At 48.5% G+C, this 26,806-nt stretch overlaps 1 protein-coding gene across 4 annotated transcripts in view; it reads right to left on the reverse strand.

The window, feature by feature from the left end:
* Positions 1 to 25,879, reverse strand: part of LOC110597360 (MYND-type zinc finger-containing chromatin reader ZMYND8-like) — an 82,738-nt gene extending 56,859 nt beyond the window's left edge. The window contains exons 1-4 of one of the 4 annotated variants that reach the window (XR_013433850.1): positions 24,449 to 25,879; positions 20,167 to 20,237; positions 3,028 to 3,286; positions 2,412 to 2,561 (exon numbers count right to left, since the gene is read on the reverse strand). The gene's annotated coding sequence lies outside the window, so the exon portion shown is untranslated. The remainder of the gene's footprint in view (positions 1 to 2,411; positions 2,562 to 3,027; positions 3,287 to 20,166; positions 20,238 to 24,448) is intronic. The other 3 variants (XM_078037283.1, XM_078037286.1, XM_078037284.1) reach the window with 3 other exon arrangements.
* Positions 25,880 to 26,806: the final 927 nt, after the last annotated feature.

Raw genomic sequence — 26,806 nt, forward strand, 5'->3', positions numbered from 1 at the left:
CTAAAAAAAATTTAAAGAAAGTAGGTATCTAGTATCATTTCTTATAAGTTCCCTATGAGGAAAACAGAGATTGCACATGAAGAATATTGGCCCTACTCTGCCAGCATTTAAAAAAAATGCTGTTAGGAATGACAGGGTCAAAGGTCAGGGACATCTTCTGGTTTCAGTGAAGGTCACTCCATCTTTGCTAACAAAAGTCTCTGGGCCTTTGTGCCTTGGAGTTTTGGATCAGAAATGCAAACGTGCAATGGACCTTAGGATGTTTTAGTCCAAAACCCTATTTTAGGACATAAACTAAAGCTCAAAGAGAAAGCCACTGATGTGGCCACCCGGTGAGTCCCCCAGATGCCATGAACTGGAAGAATCCTGTGTCCAAGAGGAGCACCTCCCTATCTGTGGATACTGGAGAGGACAGAAAGTGTGCTCAGCCCTGTGTCCCCAGTGCTGGCCTTGCTGTGTCCATGGCCGAGTGCCTTTGCATCCACAAGTTTCCACCCTGTGGCGACTTAGCCCTGAACCCTCACTCAGGCTGTTCTGTCTGTAGAGCCAGGATCTGAGTCTTCTGGTTCAAAGCAGGGGACACCAACTTACAGACACATCAGTTGGTCAAGAGGTTTCTGTGCCACAGAAATGGTCTTCACACAGGGTAAGAGCAAAGCAGCAAATACCAGAGTGGATTGGCTTCCAGAGAAAGAACTGTGAGCAAATCCTTAGAGAACAGTAGGGACTCCCACAGTGAGTGTGCATGGGTGTGCATGGGTGTGCATGGGCAGAGGGAGGAGACAGGAAAGGACAGCTTCTGGTCAGGAAGGACATCTGCTCTCAGGACTCCCTGGGAACTAGAAAGGGAGTGTTGGCTCAGGAAGCCAAACTGGTAGTTTAATTAAGGGCTGAGGGTTATCTGACCACCATTTTCTTTCTGATAGCTCTGAGGTGGCTCCAGGGTGACTGCAGCAAGTCCTCACTAGCTTCTGGGACAGAAGGAGCAATTCAATCTCTGTGTTTTCAACTGTAAAATGGTGATGCACATGGCCCTTCCTGGCAAAACATTCAGACTGACATAAACGTTTGCAACGGCAGGTGACATGGGGCAAATGCTGCTTTGGTATCATCATCAATGCTTCTTATTTCCTCAAGTAGTTTTTCCAAGTGCCCCTGATAACACACGTGGGACCCCCCAGTTGCTCCTCCTCCAATGGGATTCCTAACTGACGAGGCAGCTGCCAGCCACAGGCAGCCACGTCACTTTAAACAGAATGAAAAAATCCAAGTTTCTCCCTGACATTGGTTGATTTCGAGGGCTCATGAGCCACACGTGACTGGGTCAACACCAGACATTGGGGTCTAGGACACTGCCACAGAAACAGCCTGCCTCCCAGGTCGAATGTCAAATATGCTCTGGCAATGAATCCCGGCTGTGCTCTTCATTTCTGCTCTTTCCCTATCCTTTATCTCCGTCAGTTGCCATGACAGCCCCAGAGCCTGAGCAGCAGCGCCAGGATGCCCAATTCCATGAACAAGGAAACCAGACCCACGGAGGTCCACATGCCTACAGTCACAGGGCCAAGGGCAGAGCTGGCAGTTCACTCTATAATTTTGAGAATGAAAATAGATTTGTTCTGGACACATGCCTCTCCCAGGCTCGGGCACTTAATGTGGCTAAGGCTCTTCCCATGAAGGCAACAATCTCATGTAATTCAACCTTCCATTTCCAGGTCCCACTCCAGTGCCCGATAATGCACAGAACAGATGAGCTGGTCACCAGGAACCGCTGCTCAAGAACCACTCAAGGCCCCCTGACCTTGCAGTCCACACAGGGGTGAACATTTCCACCAGTGAGTCCACAGTGCTCTCACGTTCCCTATTTGGAATGTCTAAGCTGCACCAGAGAATTTTAAAGCCAGAAGGTTCCCTAGATGAGACCCAGGATAGTGAAGAGGTTTTCTCGAGCCTCTGACAATCCTGTCAGCCAAGGGTACGGGGAGCCTGTGCTCAGGAGAAGGGAAGGTGACCCTTGGGCTATACCTCTATCAGGGGCCCACACCCTTCATTTTACAGATGAGAAAATGAGACCACCAGGGAGCTGTGTCGCCCAGCACTGGTCATCAGGGGAAATCCTCAGGCCACCGGGAAAACCAGTCCTAAGAGTACAGAAACATGAAGCCAAGGAGAAGCCCCAGCCCCTCAAGAACAATATCCTCATCTCCTGTGGGTTACTGCTCTGTCCCCAAGCAGATCTGAGAACCCGCTGGAAACCTCACACAGGCACCTCTGAGCTGCCTTTCTACACATGCAAATAATAAGCAGTGCCAGGGCAGCCTGCTAAACAGATGCCAAGCCCGGCTCTGAGGAACAGAGCACTGCTGCCCGCTGGTGGCCTGCTGCCATGCTGCACCCAGCCCCAGCATTACCTGCTCCTTGCAGTTGCTGCTCAGTAAACCGAGCTTCTTTTTCTTTTTAATGGGGCTTGTAGAGGTGTCCTGCAGCGAGTGGCCATTGGAAGAATGTGGAGGGCTGGGGGAACTTTCTTTTCTGGTCTGTTCTGTCTGCAGAGTCAGGATCTGAAAGAGACACACAGGACTACACATTTTAAAGCACCAGGGTAGCCAGGGTCCCACAGGAGGGTGAATGTGATGTGGTACATTTTTCCCCAAACTCAAGGTCATTTGCAAGTATACTCCTCCTCCTAGAATATACTTGCCCCCCTTTTTATTGTCCAAGGTCAAAGATGTGCATGACTTTTTTTTTGGAGGGGGTACTATGGATTTAACCCAGGAGCACTCTGCCATTGAGCTACATCCCCATCCCCTTTTTAAAATTTTATCTTGAGACAGGGTCTTCCCAGGCTGACCTTGACTTTGTGATCCTCCTGCCTCAGCCTCCCAATGAGCTGGGATTACAGGCATGAATCACCACACTCTACTCCTATGTGACATTTTTATGAAATCTTGGTTGGTTGCCAAAACAAAAAAAGTTCAGGGCCCACAGGCTGTGATGACACCAGATAAAGTTGAGCAACAATCTTACGTTGGGGTGAGAATGAGCCTCCACCTTGCACACTCATCACCATTCCGGACTGTGTCCCTGTTGACAAGGCCACAACCAAGCTCCTAGGAGGCGTCACATAGGCACCTGCTACTGTTTGCATGCCCGAGAACTTCTTTTCCACATCCATAACGATGGCCAACCAGGAAACGATGAAAGGCAGGTCACCAAGGCCACACACCAGGGCAACGACAGCACCTTGCTCTGTGCAGAAAAGGAGCGCTCCTGTGTATGCTCACAGCTGACAAAACAGAATGGGTAAAAATAATGACCCTGCCCACCGGAAAGTTCTCCCGGCTGTCAGCAATGGGCACTCTGAGACCTTCCTCCCAAGAAATCAATACAAATTACATTCTTATTGATTCTCACCTGAAAAGTACCAGCCCCCCTCTTACCAGACCCCTCTCATTTCCAGCCTCCCTCCCAGTCAGAATCCTTCAACCACCATTCATTCAGTCTTCACCTGCAAGGATGAGAGTCCATCCCATGCCCCAAGGTGGCCTCCTGGGTTATGGACAATAGTGGCACAGCTTGGGACAGCTGGCATCCTGAAGAGCAAAATCTACAGACACAGGAGAGTGGAGAATGCACCCCATGCACTGGGGCTGATGGGATGTGAGATACAGGAAGATGACGATCCCCAAAGATGTTCCTCCTGCAGTTCACCACTGGGCAAGTCTCAGCACACACACCACCCTGCACCACTTCTCCCGCTTTCAGGGTCCAACACCAATGAATGCAAGGCCTCCAAGTGGCTCCCTTTGGTTTTGGAGGGCAGGCAGCCTCTAGCAAGTGCACAAGGCCTGACAATGAGTGGACACTCCTGCCTCACCACCAGGCTTCCAGAAAGTTCTGAACCAATGTTTGGCAGAGGAAATTCAATGCTAACCACAGGTGTCTTGAGGGTGAAGAGCCCAGGGTCTGGGGGAGCATCCCACAGACACCAAGTGGAGGCCCAGAAAGCCCAAAGGGTTGCTCCCAAGGCACAGGAGTCAGCTAGTGAGAAAGCTAAAAGACAGAACCCGGGATAGGCTCCCAAAATAGGGACCATCCCCCAGGGAAAACGGCTTTCCCAGAAGGGTCCGATCCACTGTTTGATGGGAAAACTCACTTTCTCCACACTGCCTGGCTCCACAGACCTCTCCTGGAGCAGAGCAGGAACAAGAGGATCCTACTCAGCCACCGTGTGTTGTGCCCAGAACTGGACAACTTATGTGTCCACGAAGAGCCAGTCTTCAGACACAATGGAATGCTCCAGCCCTTTAGAAAAACAGGCAGCCAGGTGCCATGACCCACACCTGTCATCCCCAGTGACTCAGGAGGCTGAGGCAGGAGCATGGCAAGTTCAAGACCAGCCTCCGCAACTTAGTGAGACCCTGTCTCCAAGAAAAAATTAAAAAGGGCCGGGATGTGGGAGGCCCTGGCATGTTCCCTAGGACTGCAAAACAGGAAGGATCCAAAGGGCACCTCCCCGTGAACTGAAATTGCCAAGCTTTGGTGCCACATTGTAAAAGCAACAGGTATCCAGCACATTAAGGGACCTGTAAGGATGTGACTGTACATCGGTGCTTGTGCATCCTCAAAAGACTCCCACATGAACACAAAAGCACAGCAGGGCTCTACATGGGGACAGGTGGCCGCCTTGGAAGGAGACCTGCAGGGAGTGGAGAGAGATTATTTTTCACTGGATACCTCTGTGTATTGTATTCACTATGTGCCTGAATGACTTTATCAAAATAAGGGAGATTAAAATTATTTATAAAGTTCAGTTACACATTTAATAAAAGAAAGAAAGAAAGCAGCAGGTGCACACCAAAGTCTCTGATGAATGAAGGAGGAGGCCCAATTCAGTATAAAAACATCCCAGGTGGATAAAGTTGGGACTGGATTGAGAACCACAGAAGGCGCTTGGGATTTGCGCTACATGACTCTAGTACACCCCCATAGTCTGCTCAAGTGTCAGAGTATAAATGTTTAAGGAAGGTGTTTTGAGCCAGGAGTGGTGGCGCACACCTGTTATCCCATTGACTCAGGAGGCTGAGGCAGGAGGATCACAAGTTCAATGTTAGCCTCCAAACTTTGCAAGATCTTGTCTCAAAAAATAAATAGGAGCCAGGACGGGTTGCATACGCTTATAATCCTAGCGGCTCAGGGGGCTGAGACAGGAGAATCGAGAGTTCAAAGCCAGCCTCAGCAATAGTGAGGTGAGGCACTAAGCAACTCAGTGAGACCCTGTCTCTAAATAAAACAGGGCTGAGTATGTGGCTCAGTGGTCAAGTGCCCCCCCCCCAAATTCAATCCCCGGAACCAAATAAAATAAAATAAAATAAAATAAACAAATAAAAAGATTAAAAAGGGCTGGGGTATAGCTCAGTGCAAAACACCCCTGGATTCCATCCCAGCCACACAAAACACATACATAGAGAGCAATCAGGCAAAGGCTTTGGTTGGTGTGTTTTCAAGTGTATTGTGAGAGAAGAAAAGCTCACCAGTGGGAGAGGGAGTGAAGGTTTTCAGTGTTTCTCAAGAGAATTTTGGAAGGGAAGGCTCATCCTCACTGCAAGGACCACCTCACCACTCTGCCACTCATTTCCATCAGTCCCCAGATACAAAGGGTCTGGTGATCAGACCAGCCCAGCCAGTGCTCAGATGGCTGCTGGGGCCGGAGCAGTGCCAGCTCCCCCTGGCACCCTGTTATTTCTGTCACTGAGGTCCCCTGGGGTGATGGAAACCAGCAGCAGTAGCAGCAGCAGCACCTGAGAATACACTAGAAATGACAATTTTGGGGCCCTGCTCTGGATCTACAGGATTAGAAACACTGGGGCAGGGCCCAGCCATTCTCTTCAACGGCCTTCCAGGACTAAGGTGCTCCCACTTTGAGATGCTCTGGGTGGTGTGTGTCTGAGGGGACTGTGAGGTCTCAGGCCTGGGGAGGCATCTCCTCCACCTCCCATCACCCTGCGGGGGCTGGTCTGGGGCTCCACAAACAGAGCCAGGCAAGGTGACCAGGCCCGAAAATGAGGCTACATCAAAAAGAACCCTAGGAAGTGTCTTTCCCTCTCAGGGCCTCTGCGCCTGATCTATAAAGTGGGAAAGGAAGAAAGAAAGGGACCCAAGTAGAAGCTCTTCCCTGGAGTCCACTACCAACACAAGGCATGTCCTGCACACAGACACAACTCCCTGGGCCGAGCGACCACAGCCTACTCAGGCTTCTCAGAGGTGTCCTAGAGATCAAGACCACAGGGCCAGAAGATCTCAAAGTCCCTCTGGGACTTCAAAAATCCTTTAATTACATGGGAAAGATTCAGAACAACACCAGAAATTAATATTCCCTTCAACCATTTAGAGCGCCCAACGCAGATTTGCCCAAGTCCACCAGGACACCAAGAGGAAACTGGGGTCCTGAACTGTGGAAGGACGGGTCTGGCCCAGGGTCACCACACTGAAGAGTATTCCAAACTTTCCAGTCTCAGCAGAACATATAAACCCCAATTGTGGGCTAGGGTTGTAGCTCAAGTGTTTAGAGTGCTTGCCTAGCATATGCGAGGCCCTGGGTTCGATCCCCAGCACCACATAAAACTAAACCAACAAAATAAAGGTATTGTATTCATGAACAACTAAACATAGTTTTTAAAACATAAATAAATAATTTAAAAAAAACAATTGTCTGAGGTTACAAAGGCCCCAATTCCCCCCAGAGTTAATGAGAGAGTTGAGTGACTATATCCAAGGGACAGAAATTTAATAGCCTCCAATCAGCAGACACATCTGGCAAGAGCAGGGCCTTATGTGAAGGCTCCGAGGAAGAAACTTCAGGAAACGTCCGCCGGACCCCCCACCCTTCAGAAGTCGGAGATGGCGGTCAGCTCTGACACAAGCCCTTGGCGTCAGACCTCTGGTGGTGACAAGATGGTGGTAGAAATCTGGCTGTCGTCATGATAATGAAGCCACCACAGGGAGCTTTTCCAAAAGGCTGATTCATTTTTTTTCTCCTTTAATGATTTAATTCTGACTAGGCCGTATTGCTAAGCACATTTCATCCACAAACTTGGAAGGATGACAAACAGCCACTTGGACTGCGATGTGGGGAAGGGTTCACCTTTGATCTGAAGGGTTTTTTGGTTCTGTTTTGGTCTGGGTTTTTCTGGCCACTTTCTCTGGGTTAGGGAGACTGGTGACTCTATGGGACTGGCCCACCAGCAACCCTGGGCCCCCACCCGCCCTCCGTGTAGGTCTGGCCTGTGAGGGATCATCCTGGTGAACCGAGCCGGGGAGGGGCAGGGTAATGACTCTGGGAAACAGCTTGGCTTGCAACAGGAAGCAGCACAAGTTTCCCGGCTGGTGACACTTCCCTGAGATCTTCAAAATACGGGAAGTCTCCTGGGTACCAAGAGCCAGCATGTGATGAGATCCTCCCCAGACCTAACTGGGAGCCACCAGAAATAAACCTGCTCACCCCTGCCCAGCCACGCCGGGACTTGAGAGAATCCATCTTCCAAGCAGGCCTGGCCTCGGAGCCTCCCTGAGCTGCAGGTAGTAACAGCCAAGACTGTGCTTTGTCACATGCAATAAGTACAAGGCACCATTTAAAATGCTTCCCTGATGTTCCCTCCAGGTCACTTGTCCAAGGTGGCAAAGCTGCTGAATGGCAGGCTGGGAATTGAACCCAGGCAGTTGTGCTGGCTCTGAGGCCCACGCTGCCAACCCTGGCACCACAGGACCTTGCCCCAGCAGGGCCTCATCCTTGGCTCCAAGCACGAGGACTTCCTAAGTTAGGGCGCAGGGTTGAACAGGTGGCTCTGATTTTGCTTTTGTTTTTGTTTATTTCCCTAACAGCTGTGGGGACAGGGAAGGTCCCACAAGGAGTTGCAGGAACTAGGCAAAGGTGGCACACCATTCTCTCCAACGACAGTCGCCCAGGAGCACATTCACCTTCGAATCTTCCAACGGTGGCATCAGAACCTACCAGGTGCTACAAAAGAGGCTGGGGGCTCCAGGGTCACCTCCCCTCCCTTCCCTGTCTCCACTGAGGTCTCCCAGACAGGCCACACCAGGCACCTCATCCCCACCCACACCCAGGGCCTAACTCAGCACTGGATGCTCTCCTGGGTCTCAGAAATGACACATATTACAGGGAATCATCGCCTCCCACCAGGGGAAGGGCTGAAGTGCCAAGGCCCAGGTCTCCTGTTTCTGTGGGTGTTAACATCCTGCATGCAAGATAAGTGGGACATGCATGTCCACCACTGCAGCTGGGTACCCTGGGTAAATTGGAACAACTGGTCATCCTACAGAGTAGAGGCACCAGGTCGTAGATGACAAAGACAGGCAGTCAGGAAACTGCTCTCTGGCACTAACAGCCTCCAGAACATAGTTCTGCTCTCCTCAGCAGTGTGACCGTGAGGAAGCGACTCAGCCTCTCTGGGCTGTTCTGTAAGATGGAGATAAGTGGCAGAGTCACCAAAGGAGGAGATGAGATGATTTTGCTTAGCTTTCAGGAGAAGACTGGGCACAAAGTGAGCACAATCAAGGAACTATTTCAATCATTGCTCCTTCTCTTCCTCCTCTTCCTCCTCCTCCCCACCACCACCCTGACCCTAAAGCAGAGCATGCCTTCTCCAAAAAGCATGTTAAATCAACCCCACAAACAGTTCACAGTTATCAAATACACCAGTCCATGTGGAATGCAGAATGAGCCAGGATGGATTTCTGCATTTCAATCAGACTATAAAAATGCAGGATTCCCAGATAACAGCAGCAGAAGAGGTCAGAGGAGGCCATGGCAAGGCTCAGACAGCTCTCAGTGACCACAGCCTCGCACAGCCCGCCTCAAACAGGACCACCCGCAGCTGCCCTCCCAGAAGCAGGAAGGTGGAGCAGGGCTGGTCACTTCCAAAGCAGCTGCCCAGGAGCATGGACCCAAGCAGCCTCCCACTGCAGGAATCTTGGGGCCTCCGCTAGGAGCAACTACTAAAAAAAAAAAAAAAAAAAAAAAAAAAAAAAAGGCCTGGAATTTCCTCCTGGCAGAGAGCAGGAATTAGGGAAAAGGATAGGGGCAGGGAGTGAAACTGTCCTTAGAGCAAAGAACCTCAAGCCCCGAGGAGCATGTGAGTCCCCACAGCCCTTGGACAGATGTGGCCTCAGAGCTACAGGAACCCATGGGGAACACGGCACCTGCCTGCCTGGGCCTGCCAGGTCAGAGGACAGCGGCCTCCTCCACGGCCCTGGTGGCTCCTCCAGGACGCCCTCCTTGATGGGAGTTTCCCACCTAGAACCAGGAGATGGGGTGAAAGGGAAAACAAGGCAGTGGGATAAGAGGGTCACTTCCCTGGCAACTTGGGCACTGTGACCTAAAGTGAGCACAGGAATCAGGGAGGGCATGCTTACTGGCCATGGAGGAAGCCTGGCTTCTCTGAGGGCCTGGCCTGTCCTTTTCCAAAGTCACAGAGGTTTGCTTTGCAGACATTCCTGCTTCCAGCTCCTCGGCAGCCTCCTTGGCAACTTCGGCTTTGGGCTCAAATATCAGCTCCCCAGAGAGGTCTTCCTTGAACACCCTGGACTCAGCCTCCTCATCGCAGTATCCAAAAGTTGTGGCGTATTCCCTGGGTCGCCATCCCTCACTGAGGACTATCAAGTCAATTTCTGCCAGGTGCTCAGAAGGCCGAGGCAGGAGGATTATAAATTCAAAGCCAGTCTCAGCAATTTATCGAGGCCCAGAGCAACTCAGTGAGACCCCGTCTCTAAGTAAAATACCACAAAGGGCTGGGGATGGGGCTCAGTGGTTCAACACCCACAGGTCCAATCTCTGGGACCAAAAATAAAATAAATAAGTAAAATAAGTGATTCTCCTCCTTTGCCAGTTCACTGGCTGACTGTGTCTCCTCCTGACTGTGGCTTTCATCTCGGCATGTCTATCCTTTGCTGCAGTCCACAGCTGGGCACACAACCTGGTCAGGTGCCCCAAAACACATCTGGATGAGGAGGTTAGGACCAGAGGGGTGCCAGCCACCTGGACACTCCAGGTTGTCTTCCCCAGCATTCAGGAATGTCTTCAGCAAATCCAGCAGAGCAGGAATGTGGAGTCAACAGCCCAAAGGGGACCTGAAAACAGGAAATTCCCCTCTCCACAGGCACAGGGCCATTCGGGCCCATTTCCCCCTAAAAGAAAGGGATTAAGTGAGGATTTATACCCTAAATGTGTCAGGGCTGTGCTCAGACACACCACTGGAAGACCAAAGTGGGGGAATTGGGAGGCTTCCTGGTCCCCCACTTCCCACTCATCCCACTCTTGGGGAGAGCTATTGTTCTGGAGAATCAGGGGCAGTAAAAAAGAGAAGTGACTTTCCCTGGGGAAAACACACTCCCTGCCAGGAGATCGCAGGCACCTGAGGCCCCCGCCTCTCTGCCCTTTGTCTTAGGGGCCTTTTAAGTCTGAAGCTCTCTTTGGGGACACCTCCCCAGGTCCTCAGCCACTGGGATTCTTAGTTCTGCACCTGCACGGTGAAGCCTCCTGCAGCCAGGACAAGGCCAAAGCTGCCTTTCAAGCCTGTCACCCCATCCCAGCCCCAGGGCAGGAGTGAGAGGAGTCAACCTTCTTCCTGCCTCTGCTCGGCCTCCTCAGCCTCTGCTGGGCCTCCTCAGCCTGGCGAAGCGTCTGTGGCCCCAGACTTGGTCCAGATTTCACAGATGCCCACCTACCCTACCACACAGTCCCTCACTCTTCACAGCCTACTATTTCTGGTCCCACAAAAATAGCCATGGGTTTGAAAGATGGTCCCCAAAGACTAAAGTGCCACAAAGGGAATTAGGCTCACTGGGGTAGAGGAGGTGACAAACCAGGTCAGGCTGGTTAGGAAGGAGAGCCCCACTAGGGTAACAAGGGAACCAGTAATCCAGGATAGCCACCACTGGCACTAAGGCCAGGGGAACCCCAGCAAGGCCTGGGGCAGAGGTGGCCAACAGAAGTCCCAACAGCTGGACATCACTATTCTAAAATTTTTAAATCGGCAGCAGGGCACAGTGGAACAGGCCTGTGATCCCAGAGACTCAGGCGGCTGATGGAGGCCAGCCTCAGCATCTTGGCAAGACTCTCAGCAACTTATTGAGACAAAAAGGATTGGGGACCTGGCTCAGCAGTCAGGCACCCCTGGGTTAGACCCCCAGTACCACAGATAAATAATTAATTGGTTTGATTTTTAAAAATTGGCAGAAAGTAGGGCTAGGGGTGTTGCTCAGTGATACAACACCAGCCTAGCACGATCCCAGGGTTCAATCCTCAGCACCACAAAAGAAAACAAGAAAGAAAGAAAAGTAGAAACTAAATTTTAAAAACCAGATGTGAAGTCACCAAATCAGGCCCTGCAGAGCCCCCATTCCACACAGACCACTGTCCATGGCTACCCCTCAGGTGGTACTGCAGACTCCACTGTTAACTGCTCACAGGGCAGGGATAAGATACAGCCAAGAGGGCAATGAGGAAAAGTGAAAGCCAGAGAAGCAGAACTGGGGGACATGGAGTGGGGGGTTCAGGTTCAGCCTCCTAGGGTCTGAACAGGTTTATCTATACATGGGGAGGGAAGTCCAGATATAAGCACACCACCGTTAACAATGGTCACCTGCCAAAAGAGGGGTCTTCACTTTTTCTCTGAGTGGTTTGACTTGTTTCAAGGAGATCTACACTGATTTTATTGTGATTGGTAAAGGAATAATCCAACAAAACATTTTTCCCTTAAAATTAATTTTAATTGTAGGAAGACACCCTTCATTGAAAAAGGCATGTACTCAGCAGCTACTATGAAGTGACCGCCCCACAGTCAAGAGATGCAAGGGCTGGACACTGGGGTGCAGAGACAGGAAGCAGGCCTAGGCCCCTGGGTTCAGGGACAGGAAACATACCCAAAGCAGGAAAGGAGGCCAAGAGAGGGAAGCTGGCTCTCTATTTACCCCCTAAGGAACCTCAGTGCTTGGGTCTGGCAAAAGGCAGTTGCTCAGGACCTGGGCAAGAGATGCCAACTTGGGAAGATGGGAAGAGAGATCTCATCAAGCAAAATGTCAACTCAACACAAGGCAGAGTATCCACCCGGCACTGGGCCCGGCTGTGTGTGTCCCCCTCCAGGCCCAGCTCAGTTCACAAAGATCCCATTCACTTCTGGAGCCACAGAGGAGGGTAGCCAGATAGCGCTTGCTATAATGGTGGCCCTGTTCTGGGTCTCTTCTTCATCTGTGCTGTCCACTATGGTGGCCTCCAGCCCCGCTGGGCTGCTGTGCACGTGAAGCAGGGCTAGAACCTCTCAGGAAAGAGGTCTGGTTTTGCAAACTGTGAATCAAACACACACTGCCATCCTGCGGCTGCCATATTGGGCAGTAGAAACTTGATATGAAGACCCAGAACAGGCCACAGGCCGGCAGGCAGGCTCCTCCCCATTGGCCTGGAGGGTTTGGAAGGTGAACTCAAGGACCAGAGAGGTGGACATGGCCTTGCCTTTCAGTCCTCCTTTAGTCTAGCTCTAAACTTCTCAGACCTTCAGTGAGCCTAAGAATTTCTGATCAAAACGGATTCCCTTCCTGGGCCATTTAATCACTTTCAAGAGTTATATTGTGTGAATCAAGGGCTCAGGAGGGAGGGCCTGGGTCTTCAGGGATATGGAATACCAGGGGAAGGTGTCCTCAGAGAGAGGCAGCTGGAAGGAGCTGAAGGACGGCTCAGTAAGGGCGCATCACAGGACCACAGGCAGCCAATCTTCAGAGCCCCGCGGGGCATCCCCAACCCAACAGGGAGTCTGCCTCTGCACCGCCCAATCCGCAGCAGCCCCTCAGACACAAAGCAAGACACACACCTGGATTTGTGTGTTAGAAAGAGCCCAGCAGAAACAGTATGTCAAGAAGGAAAGCAATCAGGGAAGGTGCCATGTCCAACAGTCCCATGTCCCTGGAGGGAAAAGATAAGCCACAAGGTGTAGCACACAGAACAGACACCTGAGCCAGGGAAGTATTTTCAGGCACTGGATTATGCTAGAAACCAAGCCAAAAGGATCAAAGTTCCATCCATCAGATAGACAAAGTTCAGTCATTCATTCAAAATAAAGATTCATTGCGCACCACCTACGACAGGCACAGTACTAGTTAAGAGGATGAACCAAAACAACAGGCAGAACTCTTCCTCTCCTAGAGCTTTAAATGGTGGGGTGGGGAGGGGCGTCAAGAAGAGAAAGGGGAGGAGAGAACTTCCAGGTATGAGCAAAAGCCCTGTGGCCAGTAGTGACACTTTCAAGGATCTGTAAGTTCGAGTATGAATGAAGAAGAGAGGAATACAGGGAGTAAGGAGGCCAGTGAGGTGGCAAGAAAGATGGGCAGGGGCAGTTCATGAGGATTTGAGGACGGAGATCTTCACCCTAAAAACCAAGGAGAGCAGGGGGTGTAGGTCAGTGGTATAGAACAAGAGGTGGGATTTGCTTTTCTTGAACTAGAACTGCATGGTCCTCAAAGTCCTGTGAGAAGGCGTGTCCAGGATGGAATCGAGGCACACACGGGACAGCAGAGGTGGGGATCAATAAAGGTGTTTCTTCAAGTCTGTGAAATGCTGTTCTCTAGGTTCCTAGGAGTGCAGGGAAAGGCAGGGATTCCCAGGAGGTTGAAGGGGACCTTGGGGACCTTACAGCATTGCACTCACTCCCACCACAAGCTATGGCCTTCCCAAACATGCTCCGTATGTCACTGGTAAAGAATCCATTATATGAGCCAGCTCCCAAGGTGCAGACCTGTGGTTCCAACTACTCAGGGGGTCAAGGCAGGAGAATGGCTTTAGCCCCGAGTTCAAGACCATCCTCAGCAACACAGCAAGATCCCATGTCAAAAAAAAAGAAAAAAAATCCACTGTAGCCAAATGAAGCAGAGGTTGAGCATCTCGAGTCCAACAACCCAAAACCCAAGATGCTCTAAAATTTGACACTTTTCATGCTGATGTGACATCACAAGTGGAAAATTCCACACCCGGTCTCATGTGACAGGTCAGTTGCAAGAGAGGCCCACTAAAGATACTGCCCAAGATGAGCTACAGGCCACTTGTGGAAGATGCATATGAAACAGTGATGAACTCGTGTTAGACTCTGTTTAAACTCGAGTCCCGTCCAAGATACCACAGTATGCACACGCAAATATTGCAAAATCTGAAGGAAAAAAAATCCCAACTCCAAAACGCTTCTGGTCCCAAATATTTCAGACAAAGAACACTCAACCTTTAACATTACCCAAAACTTCAAGTGAAAATGTGTCAGGGTCTCTAAAAGCTCTTGGGGGCCCTTGGGGTTTACTCAAGGCATTGGGAGGAAGAAAGAGATGGGGCTCCTTTTTAAGGCTGAAAAGGGTCTATTTCTGACCATAGTCCCTCAGAATAGTAATAGCCCCACAAACAAGTCCCAGGGTCAGGCTTCAAATGTGGAGCAGGCGCAGGGTTTCTGCAAGTGAACCCCAAAGCTAAATTAAGTCACCAACGGGGCTCTGTGCCGGGAGGGTGGACCACGTCCCAGCTTCTAGTCAGGCATCTTCCAAGTTCCAGGATATTTCAGATCTTGTTGGAAGAGGAACAATCTGGTGGCTATCTAACTCACAAATACACTCTAGTGCACAGTCCATGAACGGTGCTACTTGGAGAAGTACAAAAAGGCAAAATAGACTTGAAATTACTGATGCTCATTTCTTCAAAGAAAAAAATTCTCAGCACTTCTACACAAAGTGTTTATGGTTTCATTTTCTTAAAAGAGTTTCCTTGAAAAATGACAGAAGGTCTCTATCTCAGAGCCATCCTCATAAACAATCCCTTTGTGAGAATCTTAATTTACATACAACAATGAAAACGAGGATCCTGTACTAATTAAGGTCTGGGGCTGGTTAGCAAATTGTTATAATTGTATATTCTGTAGCATCCCCCTGTCTCTGAAAACATCTCCTACCCAGGCAGATCTAAGGAACTACGGTACCGTGCAGGATTTTAATATCTCGGGCTTCCGCTGCATCTGTGCCTGGTTTCCAAGTGGCTCATTCCGTTATTCTGGTGACATTACACAGACATTTTTTAAAATGTTTTCAGCTTTGTCAGCCTGGCAAACGCATACCACAATCAGTGCTGTGAATGCATGCATGGCAGGATGGTGCATGGCAGGACTGTGCCTCCTGTACAGAGACAGGATTCAACCTGCGCCCATCACTCTTCAAGCTTCTAGAGCCAGACCTTCCAGGGGCTTGTCCTGACTCACACATAGGATGCCCAAAGTCCTGCAAGAACTCTGCTGTGACCAACCCAACACAGAGAATGCAAACTGACAGTCCTCGGCTACTTCTGTCTCAAGATATGTTTTTTTAAATTCATCCAGTCTTTGAAAAGCTGGTGTACCTAGATTACATCTCTCCTCTCTCTTACCACATTTCTAAACCAGGTAGGCCATATCCCTAGGGGTCAACAATGAAATGGATGCACGCGCATTCACAGAAGTCCCCAGAATCCCACATGCCACTGACCTACTTGCTGGGCCCTACACGTATTTAACTCAGAATCTTTGGATATGGTCCATGGTTAAGTGGAAGGCTTAAAGCCAAAGATAAAGTCTGACCACAGTGCTCTTGTCAGCTCATAGGAGCCTCGATTTCCTTCACTACAAAACAGGGACAGCATACCTACACCAAAGCCTTTATCATAGAACCAAATGTGGTCATCTGCAAATTTTTTGGTGAGCCCAGTAAGTACTCACAAAACATGAGCCCCGCAAACACCCCTGGCATCTAGATGACACTTCCTTGGATACGAATGTCCAGTGTCATCTTGAAAACCTGAAAGCTTTGTCTTCTGAGAAGTTAACATTCTGAAAAATGCCAAGGCTGGCATAATGGAAAGGGTGACTTGGGACTTGGTTAACAGGTGAGCTCGCTGGGCAGAGGACACAGAAGGAAATCCAGTCAGATAACCTGGAAGGTTGTAAGGAGCAGACACCGGAGAAAGAGGGAAGAATTCTGGGCCAATCACCAGTGTCCAAGGTTCCCAAGTAGAGCACGGCCCAGGACTGTTTTCTAACTGCCAGCAGAGTACCGCTTCCAGCTTCCCCACATGCCAAGGCGGTCCCTTCCACTCCTTTTGAGAACTCTCTTTTCCCGGGAGGGGATGGTGTTGGTGGGCCCCTTCCCTAACCAAAGGACAGACACATGACACATAGACTCAATTTGTTCCTGAGAGGCACAGAGTGATTCCACTCCCCAGAGCCACCTGGACCACTGGCCTTCCTGGGAGCCTGCTGACCATCTTCCTATCCGAATAAATGAGAGCTGGCTTCCATGGCTCATAACCAAAGAACACAGATGGGAAGTGTCATGTGGGACCAAAGAACTGACTTTCCCAAAGAGAAAAGCAGGCTGGAGGAGTAGCCAGCATTCACTGAGTCAGGAGCCCTGTGCCACAAACTCAGAGGTAACTGGAGCTAAAGAGAGATCAGGCTCCACAGCTGTCCTATTCCACTTTTACAAATGTCCCGTTGGCTAAGCACGGTGGTGCACATCTGAAGTCCCCACTGCTCAGGAAGCTGAAGGAAGGGATCCCAAGTTTAAAGCCAGCCTCAACCACTTAGTGTAGTACAGCTCTAAGCAGCTCAGTGAGACCCTATCTCTAAATAAAATACCAAGAGCTGGCGGTGAGGCTCGGTGGGTAAGCGCCCCTTGGTTCAATCCCTGGTACAGAAAAAACAAATGAGACCTTTGTGCACACAGACTTGGGATCTTGATGTCTCAGCAACCCAGTCAAGCCCAGGCCACTACATGTGTCACTACCTCACCTGGTGCCAGTGGCTCTGTGAGAAAGGTGTCCTGGACACAAAAGCCCCCACCACACCCACCCTCCCCAGGAAAGAGCACTCAGCTCTGCCCAGGGACAGCCTCCAAGAAACACCCAGTAAAGAGGAAGGTCACCCTTAAAACAAGGTGAGCCCCTCCAGGGACTCCCCACCCAAGAAAAGTACAGAGCACCTGGGAGCTCATCCCAAACAACGGCAGAGCAGCTCTCTCCCACTGCCTTGGGGGCCGCAGGACAGGCAGGTGCAGGGCGGTGACCGGGGTCGTGTTCTAGACAGAGGTCCCAAGCCCTTTGCGAGGCCACCCTACATGATCCTTCCCTATTGAGCAGGGGTCAGTCTGGATACCGTTTTCCCATCTCCCTGCACACCCTCTTCCCAGAGGCTGAAGATGCGGGGAGAGCAGAACAGTGAGGAGGACCTGCCCTGGCGGCCCACCTGGACACGCCCGACTCTGCAAGCCTGTTCCAATGGTGGCCAGCCCCTCAGCCCTCACCACGGCCCAGCTCCACTCCGAGCACTCTACAGGTGGGCAACTTCACCTCAGCACTAACCCTATATCCTTGTCACCCCCAGGTGGGGAAACCGAGCCACAAAGAATAAATACTGAACTAGGGAGGAGGCAACCCAGAACCAGGGAATCTGGCTGGAGGAGTTTGGCTTTTGAAACCTCTGCGGTTCCTGACCCCTGAAGGGAGAGGAGGAGTGAGCATGGAGGCCCAGGCCCTTCTAAAATATCCGCATTCTGGCACAAAAACCAATAAATACAGTATGAGAGCAATATCAGAGCGATCAAGGAACCTTCTGGATGCTGACTATGCTCGATTATCTTGACCTGAGTAATAGACCCAAGTGTTCGCTCGGTCATTCGTCAAGCTGTATGTCACAGATCAGGTTAACTGTGCACCAGGACATGGTACACCAAGGGCAGACAGCAGGAGCCACCTTTCTCACTGCTGAAGGGGAAGATTTCAACTAAGGGGACGAAGCTAGAGCTAATCCGTGCAGGAATAGGAAAGCATGGAGTCAAGTGCAGGATCTCATGATCTCACATTTAGCTAACACAGATGGGTACAAGCAGGAGTATGGATAGACAGATGCCTATGCCCTGGTGACCACACAGGTAAATGTTTCCCTGCTGTCAATCAGAGAACCTGGAAGCACAGACACCCAGGAACCATGAGCATGCCCAGCACACAGATCTTGATTTCTTTTTCTTTTCGGTGCTGAGATTGAACCCAGGGCCTTGTGCATGTGAGGCAAGCACTCTACCAACTGAGCTAAATCCCCAGCCCCAGATCTTGATTTCTGATACCATTCTCCAATTAAGAAAAAAAAGAAAAAGAAAAAAAACAGATCTAGGTGAGGTGGCATATGCTGTAACTCCAGATACTCAGGCAGCTGAGGCAGGAGGATCTCAAGTTCAAGGCCAGCCTCCACTACTTAGTGAGACCCTATCTCAAAATAAAAAATAAAAAGGGATATGGATGTAGCTCAGTGGTAGAGGGTTCCTGGGTTCAATCCCCAATTATGGGGAAGGAGGATTCAACTTCCAAAATGGGAACAATGTGCAATAAAATAGATAATTAGCATTGTATTACAACCCAAAGTATGAACCAATTATCCTTAAATTCACACTCACATAAAGGATTAAATAAACAAATAAACAGGGCAGAAGAAACAAAACCTCCCACACAGAAAAGCTCCAAATAATTTCCTTGAGATCCTCCACCCTCAGTAGGTGGAGTGGGCCTCCCACAAAGGACACCATATGAACAGCAAAGGAACTGTCACCAAGGCCAGGTGGCCAAGGTCAACATCAGCACTGATGTAATTCACTGATAACAGGTACCCTTAATGTGACGGAAATGGCACTGTACCTGGGAGGTTCTTCTCCCCAAATCCCATCACGTCAATCCTGAGGTTATCAACTCACCATCTATCCTTAGACGTGCCACATGAACCCAGGGAAGGGGCAACCTACCAAATGCCTGGCCCACGCCTCAAAACTGTCAAGGTCATCGAAAACAAGGCTGAAAACCTGTCACAGCTAGGAATCTGAGGAGATAAGACAACCAAGTATGGTGGATGGGAGCCTGGAACAGAAAGGGGCCTCAGTGGCTAAACTAAGGAAATCTGAACACAGCAAAGGCTTTGTTGGTAATGACATGCCACCCCGACTCGGATTCTGACAAATGCTTCGCACTCAGGATGCTAGGAGCAGGGTGGGGTGGGCTCGCAAGCCAGGTGACGTGGGAATTCTCAGCACTGTCTTTACAACTTTTCTGGAAATCTAAAGTGACTCTAAAACACAAAAAGTTTATTTCAAAAAATGACAGAAAATGAAGGAATGACTCCTTCAGACCAGGCGGCCGAGAAAAGTCACCCTCAGGGAGGAATCCAAGCAACAAGACACAGGCAGCCAGGTCCTAGGGCAGCATGTTCCAGAAAGAGGGCACACAAGCCCCAAGGAGGGCACAGAAGGAGGCCAGAGAGGTAGAGTGGAGTCGGGAGAAATGGCCCAAGGAGAACAGGATGTCACAAGAGGAAGGGAGCAAGGCTGTCCCGGGAGGCAGGGCACCGGGACTTCAGACTGGAAAGGAGGGTGCTGGAAGGTTGGTGGAGGGTGCTGGCAGGTTGGTGGAGGGGCCAGCAAAACAGAGACACTTTTTAATATCCTCCTAGCTCCAGCAGGGAGAGGCCATGGTCACCCAAAGCAGTCACTCAGGCAGCAGAGGGGCTGCCACCGATGACGAGTCAGGAGAACCCAGGCGTGAGATGAAGAGAAGAGTTCCCCATGCTTATAGGACGAGAAGAGGCGTCTCCACAGGTAGATGGGGCCTGGATGTGCCCAAATGTGCCACAATTTGCCCTAAATGCAAACACTGCTCCCAGCATTCCAGAAAGCCCAGATCTTCCTTCTCATCTCTGACCCAAAACCACCGTTTCCCAAGGCACCAGGGCAACTTCATCCCACTTCTGAGATCCCAGAGGCCTATTCTAAAATCAGGAATCCAGCAGCAGCTGCCCATCTCCAGGCCCAACACATGCCCAAAACCTAATGTCGGGACAATTCCTGACAAGTAGGTACACCTAAGCATACATGCAGGGGAAAGATAATCAAAAGATTTCTCCAGAAGTTAGGTTCAGTCATTAAAGGGTCCACATCTCACAATTCATGGACTGTTGCAATGCCAGCTCAGAGGACCACACTTCACGGCTCCCCAACAATAAAAAGAAACCCCCATTCCTTCCTTTGTGCAGAAATAGATAATGCAAGAATTTTACTCACCTTTGGAGCGAGTAGAAATATCCATGCCCTCTACCACCTCCTGTTCTGTTTTTATTTCCTCTTCAGCCAAGCTGAAATAGAGCAAATTATGTTCATGTTTAGGAGGGATAGAACCTGCCTGGGGGCAGCCGCTGAGAAGCCTAGCCACACCCCATCAGTAAGACAAACCCCCATCCTTCTCCACCATAGGGGAAAGAACAAACCTGATTTCACAGTGTTAAGATTCCTAAAGGACTCCTTTAAAACACTAGATGGTTTTTTAAGTCAAATTACTATTCCAGTTGTCATGCTATTGGGTATGCAAAGAAGCAAATCTTTTTGGATACACAATTACAACCTACTCCTTTGGGCTCATGAGAACCCAGCCTTCAAATAAACAAGCTTCTCACTGCCAGCACTGGGTTAAAAATCAGGCAGCAGGAAGGGTTCACAGAGTTCCCAGAGTTTCATCTCTAAACTCTACAGTGAGTATTTCCCAGACTGCTAAAATCTTACAATTCTCTGATGAGGCAGGAACTCAAGGAGGGGGGAAAGATACAGGTTAAATTACAAAGTAGTAAAATATACCCAGACTGACTAGAAGAAGAAAGAGCTGATTGCAAAACAATTCCAACAATCAGCATCGACTCCACAAATTAGGGGTGTATGCACCCCTCAGCCCCCCATGGTGCATCCTTGTAGAGAAGGCTTGGCTCCCTCTGGAGCTGTGACTAATTATCCTCCCCCACAAATGTGGAATGAGGAAAGACCCTGCCAAGAGTCAGGGATGGGGAGAGAAGGAAGGTAAGCAAGCACCCTTAGCTGGAAAGTCTTCCAGAACCTTCTTCCTCTCTGCTGGAACTTGGGCCATTCCAGATCTTCCCCCATACCACCTCCCAAGCCAAGCCCAGGGAAGAAGTGAAGTTGTGAGTTTATAGGTGTGAAGAAGGGCTTGAGGTGCTAGAACTTTCCACTCAGCCACCACTCAGAATGCGATTCCATCAGACCATAGTTCCACAAGGAGCAAGAGGTGCATCGCCAACTGACAGGGCTGGAGTTTTCCTTTGGGAAGACTCAAGCCAGGGCAGGAAGAAGGCTAGAGAAGAACATCCTGTCTCTGTCAGGCTGTCTGAGACAGTGACAAGGCAAAAGAGTCCAGAAAGCCGACCTGGGCCTGGAACCCCAGTGTAGGATGGAGATGTGTTTAGAAGTGCCCCAGGTTTGCTGGGAGAAGAGTTCAGGATGGGCGGCAGGCAGAAAGGAAAAGATGATAGCTCAGGATTAAATCACAGGAATTCCGGGCCTCCACTCACTAGTCCCAGCAGAGGAGGAGAAGGAGGCTGGTCTGGGTTTAAATCAGGATATTAACACATTTAACATTCCAATATTGGACCCCATTAACAATTTAATTTACACAGCATCTGTAGAGAAGCCAGTGACACAAATCACCAAAGAAACAACTGACATGTTGTTACAAATGGTTTTCATCAGAAGAGAGCAGCCTGCTAAATTTAAACACCTCACTAACATACAATAACACAACAGTCGTCGGTGGCTAAGCTATTTATGCAGGATTCTTAAAATGGCATCTGACAACACTGCCTCATTCCTGGATTGAAGCTAAAATGGTAGCAGTTTGTTCAATAGCTGAGCCTGTGTCTAAGCAGCCCTACTAGTTTCAAAGCCACCTTCCTAAATATCAGAACCAGGAAGAGCTCGACCAAACGACACCAACAACCCAAGGCTTAGAAGCTTAAAAAAAAGAACCTGCAGTGACAGGGAGAGAGAGTTTGTGAAGTTGAATGTTCTTGAGAAAAAGCCTTCCCTTTCACATTCTGAGCCTTCAACAGGAGGCTCTGGGATGGGGCCCTCTTGCCCTTGAACTAGGTGGGTGGAAGGTTAGGAATCACACTGGCAGACAGACAAGTGTTTGTGCAAACAGGAAATGTTCCCAGGAAGCAGGCTGGGGTGGGGGCAGGGTGGGGGTGGGTAGAAGCCCACGCCCCCTTCTCAGTGCAGGGTGGCCAGCTCTGCATCCATCCTGCAAATTAGGTAAAATGAAAGTGCTTCTGGAACAGCAGGCATCTGCAGAGCTAGGCTGGAGGGCTGCACCACAGGCTGAGGCCAAGGTAAAATTAAAAGGCTGTTTATAAGCCTGAAAACGGCCACCATCCACCCAGCCCTCTGCAGAGCCACCCCTAAGACGTTAACATCAAGGAAAGACAACCCCAGTCTGCAAAAGAGAAATCCTAAGTCCCAGGTTCCCCTCTCCAAGGAACAGTATACTCACAAATTAGGTTTTTGTCCACCCCCAACAGGGCCCTGAGAATGAGCAATAAGTTTTCCAAAACCCATTTTTCAGAGGCCAAACTAATAGCCTCATGGTGGATAATGTCATTTACTGTTAAGGTCTGAGAATTGGCCTCAGGATTCCTCCAGAGCTGGGAATGAGGAGTTTCAAGGTGACTGCTATTTTGCTCCAGGCGAGAAAGAGGGCATAGAGCCCAGGGCCAAGCCAGGGCGAGGATGAGGATGGGCACTGGCTCAGTGCCGGCTGGTAGGTAGGTGACCGTGATGGGGAGGGCCAGCCTGGCAGGCTCAGGCTGCAGACCTGGCGTGGCCACTGCCTGCTTGATTGTCTGTAAGGAGAGCAGGGGGTGGGGGGAAGGGCAGCCCCAGTGCAGCAACCTGAGGCCAAGGGTGAATCCTTACTTGTTTGTGCATTTTAAGAACAACTTGGAGCCTCCAAACAGGCCGGCTTTCAGGTCTCTGCTGCAGGGTGGGGAAGCCCCCCTTGAATGTATCTTTCTTTTCAGAATCAACCAGAGGCAAAACAAGATCCAGGGCTGACTAATGTTTGGCTGCCTCTGCCAGAGGACAGAAGGGGAGAGAAGGCCGAAGAAACAAAGAAGGTCACCCATTGGAAGTGGCTGGTCCTTCCAAAACCCACCCCTGCCTGTAGGTTTTGCTAGGTTATTGCCACCCAGCTTTCTGAAGAGTGACTCAATCTTCTACTTCTAAGATCCCTACTGGATCTTCCAGGGAAAGAAAAGGGGGATGTTTTGTTTAAAAGAAAAGTGGTTACAAGAAAGAAAGGAAAATGACTACTGTTTAAATCCCAAATTTATAACCAAGAGGCCCTCATTGTTTCTTTCTTTCTGATTCAAATCTTTGAGCTCTTAATTACAAAAGTAGCTGGACTTGGCTCCAATGGCCTCACTAAGTTCATGCTCAGCAATTAGAAAAAACTCTGAAGAAAGTTTACTGAGTGATTATATGTAATTAATTCCTAGTTAAAGACTGAACACTGACCATTTTCTGGAGCTAATAAAAGCCATTGCTTCCCCCTCCCCCTCCCCCACGTGAATACCACTTAATTTCCCAAAGCAGAAAGTGCATCCATCCTGGAGGGTCTTGGAGGGAAAAAAAGGAATCAAAAGCTCCAGTGTGTCTGTGTTTGTTCCATGCAGCTGTCATTCTCTTTGGGGACCGAGGAGGCAGAAGAAAAAAGGAAAACAGCCCATCATTATGTTCATCCTCTGCAATTTAGCAATGTGGCAGAAGAACATTCTACCTTGATGAGAGAAGCAAGGGGGGAGGAAGGAGGATGCCCGAGGAATGAAATGTAGGACTCTTCAGCCTGGGGATCTGCTTTTCCTGAAAGGAACAAAGATGGTAGTAGAAATTTCCAGAACACCCCTTCTCAGTCCGGCCACTGCAACTGTCAATCTTTAACCTTTCCTCCCAGTCTATTGGTTCAAGAGCGAGAGAGAGGAAGCCCATTGGGATGCTCTGTGGGCCCACAATGCTGTCTCTACCTCGTCCTGCTGCAATGCAGACATTCTTTCCTCTTAGGAAGTGGGAAATAAAGGCTACTTTGAAAAGCAATTAACTTTTTACTGACCCATGCTTGGTGATGGCCACAGTACCAGAGGAAAAGTGACCAGCTTGATCCAGGGGCTGGGAAGGTGCTGGGGCAGCACACTTGAAAACAGGTCTTAGCTTTCCAAACCTGTGGGAGCCATTTTAATGCAAGCTTTTAGAGGACAGATGCTCTGTCCTTAAGTCTCCTTGCAGCCCAACAAACACTGTATTATGCAAACACTGAAGGCACCAAACCAGGTGTCTTGTGATTAGATATTGATTCTAGGAAGAGCATGAGAAGCTCAATATGAAATTTCCATTTAGAGCAAGGAGATAAGAACAAAGAAAATAGCTAAGTGTCTGAACTTAAGTTGGGGGTGGGCTGTTTCATATAAAATATCACCACCCTCTGCACTTTGACTCTAAGATGCTGACCCACCTTAGACTTCAAATTAGAATCTGGTGCATTTCTCCTTATTCAATGGACCTTCATCCAACTGGTGTCAAAATTTGGGTGGCTGGACACTACTTTAAAAAGAAAAAAAGATTAACTGACTTCATCAAGTTGGCATAACACAGATACTGAATATATTTCTAGCACTTAAAATCCTGCTGAATTGGTCTCCCAGCTGGAAATGTATGGAATGAATTTCCAAGGGAATTCTAAAGGTAACGCTAAGCAAAAGTGGACATTTTTTTCACTTTTAAATTCTAGCTACAGCATCCAGAGATCAGGGGAAAAGTAGAAAAAGACAAATAAAGCCAAGTCAGGTCAGCGTGCTTACAGATGTGTGGGTCAGGTGTGGAAAAAGGCCAACTCTGCTGATCAGTTGAGTCCTGAATGAAATCAAGTTTGGTGGTGGATGGGATTTTGCACTACGTTTAAGTAACCCTAAAACTAAGTACTGACACCCCCATGCCCACACACACACCAACAGTTAGCTCCCTGCCCCCACCCCATGTTTGTAGGGCTCTGTGACTCTAAGAACAAGAAGTTGCATTAACTTACAAGAAGCAGACCTCCTACGCAGAGTCCTAAGATCCAAACAAACCCAGTTAAAGGTATAGAAGCAAGTGACAATGCCCTGAACATTTCTCCCCTGGCTGAGGGTAAACAGGAAGTGAAATCTTCCCTCCTAGCTGCAGGTTATCAGGAAAAACAGTGGATTCAAACAGTCACCTGAACTCCAGACTCTTTTTAAAAGCTTTTATTTCGTTCCTGCTAATGAAGCCCCCAGCTGCTGTAGCCAAGACCCCCTCTTCCAAACAGACCCCAAATATTCACAAAAACTCTGGCTACATGGTAACAGAGGAAATGGATTGCTTTACTTACCAAATAAATGTTCAAGTAACTGTCTCATTTTTCCACAGTTAGGAAGAGAGAACAGCCTGGCAGATTTGGGACTTGATCAAAAACGAAATTGCTTAAGAGTTACATGGCATTATTAAAAACACACACCAGCACCACAACAATACAACCCAACAACTGGATAGGGAATGCTGTCAGGAGCCACAAACATGATTTTATTTCCTCTGCACTCTATCACACAGGAGCACAGAGGATGATACAATGTTTAAAACAATAGCCATTTGAAGGAAGATAAAATTAGATCCATATTTTACATCAACCATAAAAATAAGTTTCAAATGAATTAGGGAGCTGAATTTAAAAAAATAAAACATTACAAATACAAGAAGCAGCCATGGAGTAAATTCTACTTTAAACTTTGTGTAGGAAAAGCTTTCTAAGGATAATTCAAAATCTAGAATCAACAAAAAGCAAGATTGATAAATTTCACTATATAAATGTCTTTGAATGCTTTGTATAACAAAACCACTATAATGAAAAATCAAAAAGCAACTGACAGAGACAAAAGATTCACAACATATATGGCACAAAGGGATAATAATGCAAATATATGAAGAACTAATTTAAGTAAGTATGAAAGATAATGTGATAGGCAACTTTGAGGCTAAAGAAAAATAACTTTGTATACATGCTTTTAATCAAAAGAATAAAATAAATATCCATATGTTCATAATGATATAATAAATAATCAAATAAATAAATGACGGAAAAGCAAGAGCTCTTTCACACAAGTTCCAATTGATAAACATATAAGGAAAAAAATTCAGAATTACCATTAGATAAACATCACAGTAATAATTGTTGAAGGAAGGATCCACCAATGGATACTAAAATTACTGGGCAATATTTTGAAGAGAAATAGTGTTTGCATAGTCTGAAAGTATGTCACCCAAGATACTTATCAATTGCAATAATTTTATAGGGGAGAAAATGGTCAGACACCAACTTAATCAACTGAGAAAGGTAAACATGACCAGCAATAAGACATGTCAATATCATGAACTCAATATGACCCATTGAGAAAGTTATAATATCATTTTGGTAGTATTGTCACCAAAAACAAACAGCCTCAATCTAATCATGAGAAAATATTAGACACATCCCAATAGAATGGCATTCTACAAAGTAAGGGAGCAGTATTAATCAAAAGTGTGAATATCGCAAAAGATGAGGAAAGACTGAGAAACTATTATAGGCTGGACTGGAATAAGGAGAAATAAAACTAAATGTTATATGGAATTGTCCTGAGCCTCTACTATTTAAAAAAGAACATTAATGGAAAAATTGGTGAATTTCATAGAAGGCATGTAGTTTAGTTTCCAAAGTTACCAATGTTAACATAGTGTTCTTAACCATTATATTATGGCTAAGACATTAGTCTTAAGAGACATACAATAAGGAATAGAAGGTAATTCTGTAATATTTTTC

This window comes from Ictidomys tridecemlineatus, unplaced genomic scaffold (assembly GCF_052094955.1).
Source record: "Ictidomys tridecemlineatus isolate mIctTri1 unplaced genomic scaffold, mIctTri1.hap1 Scaffold_70, whole genome shotgun sequence".
NCBI lineage: Eukaryota > Metazoa > Chordata > Mammalia > Rodentia > Sciuridae > Ictidomys > Ictidomys tridecemlineatus.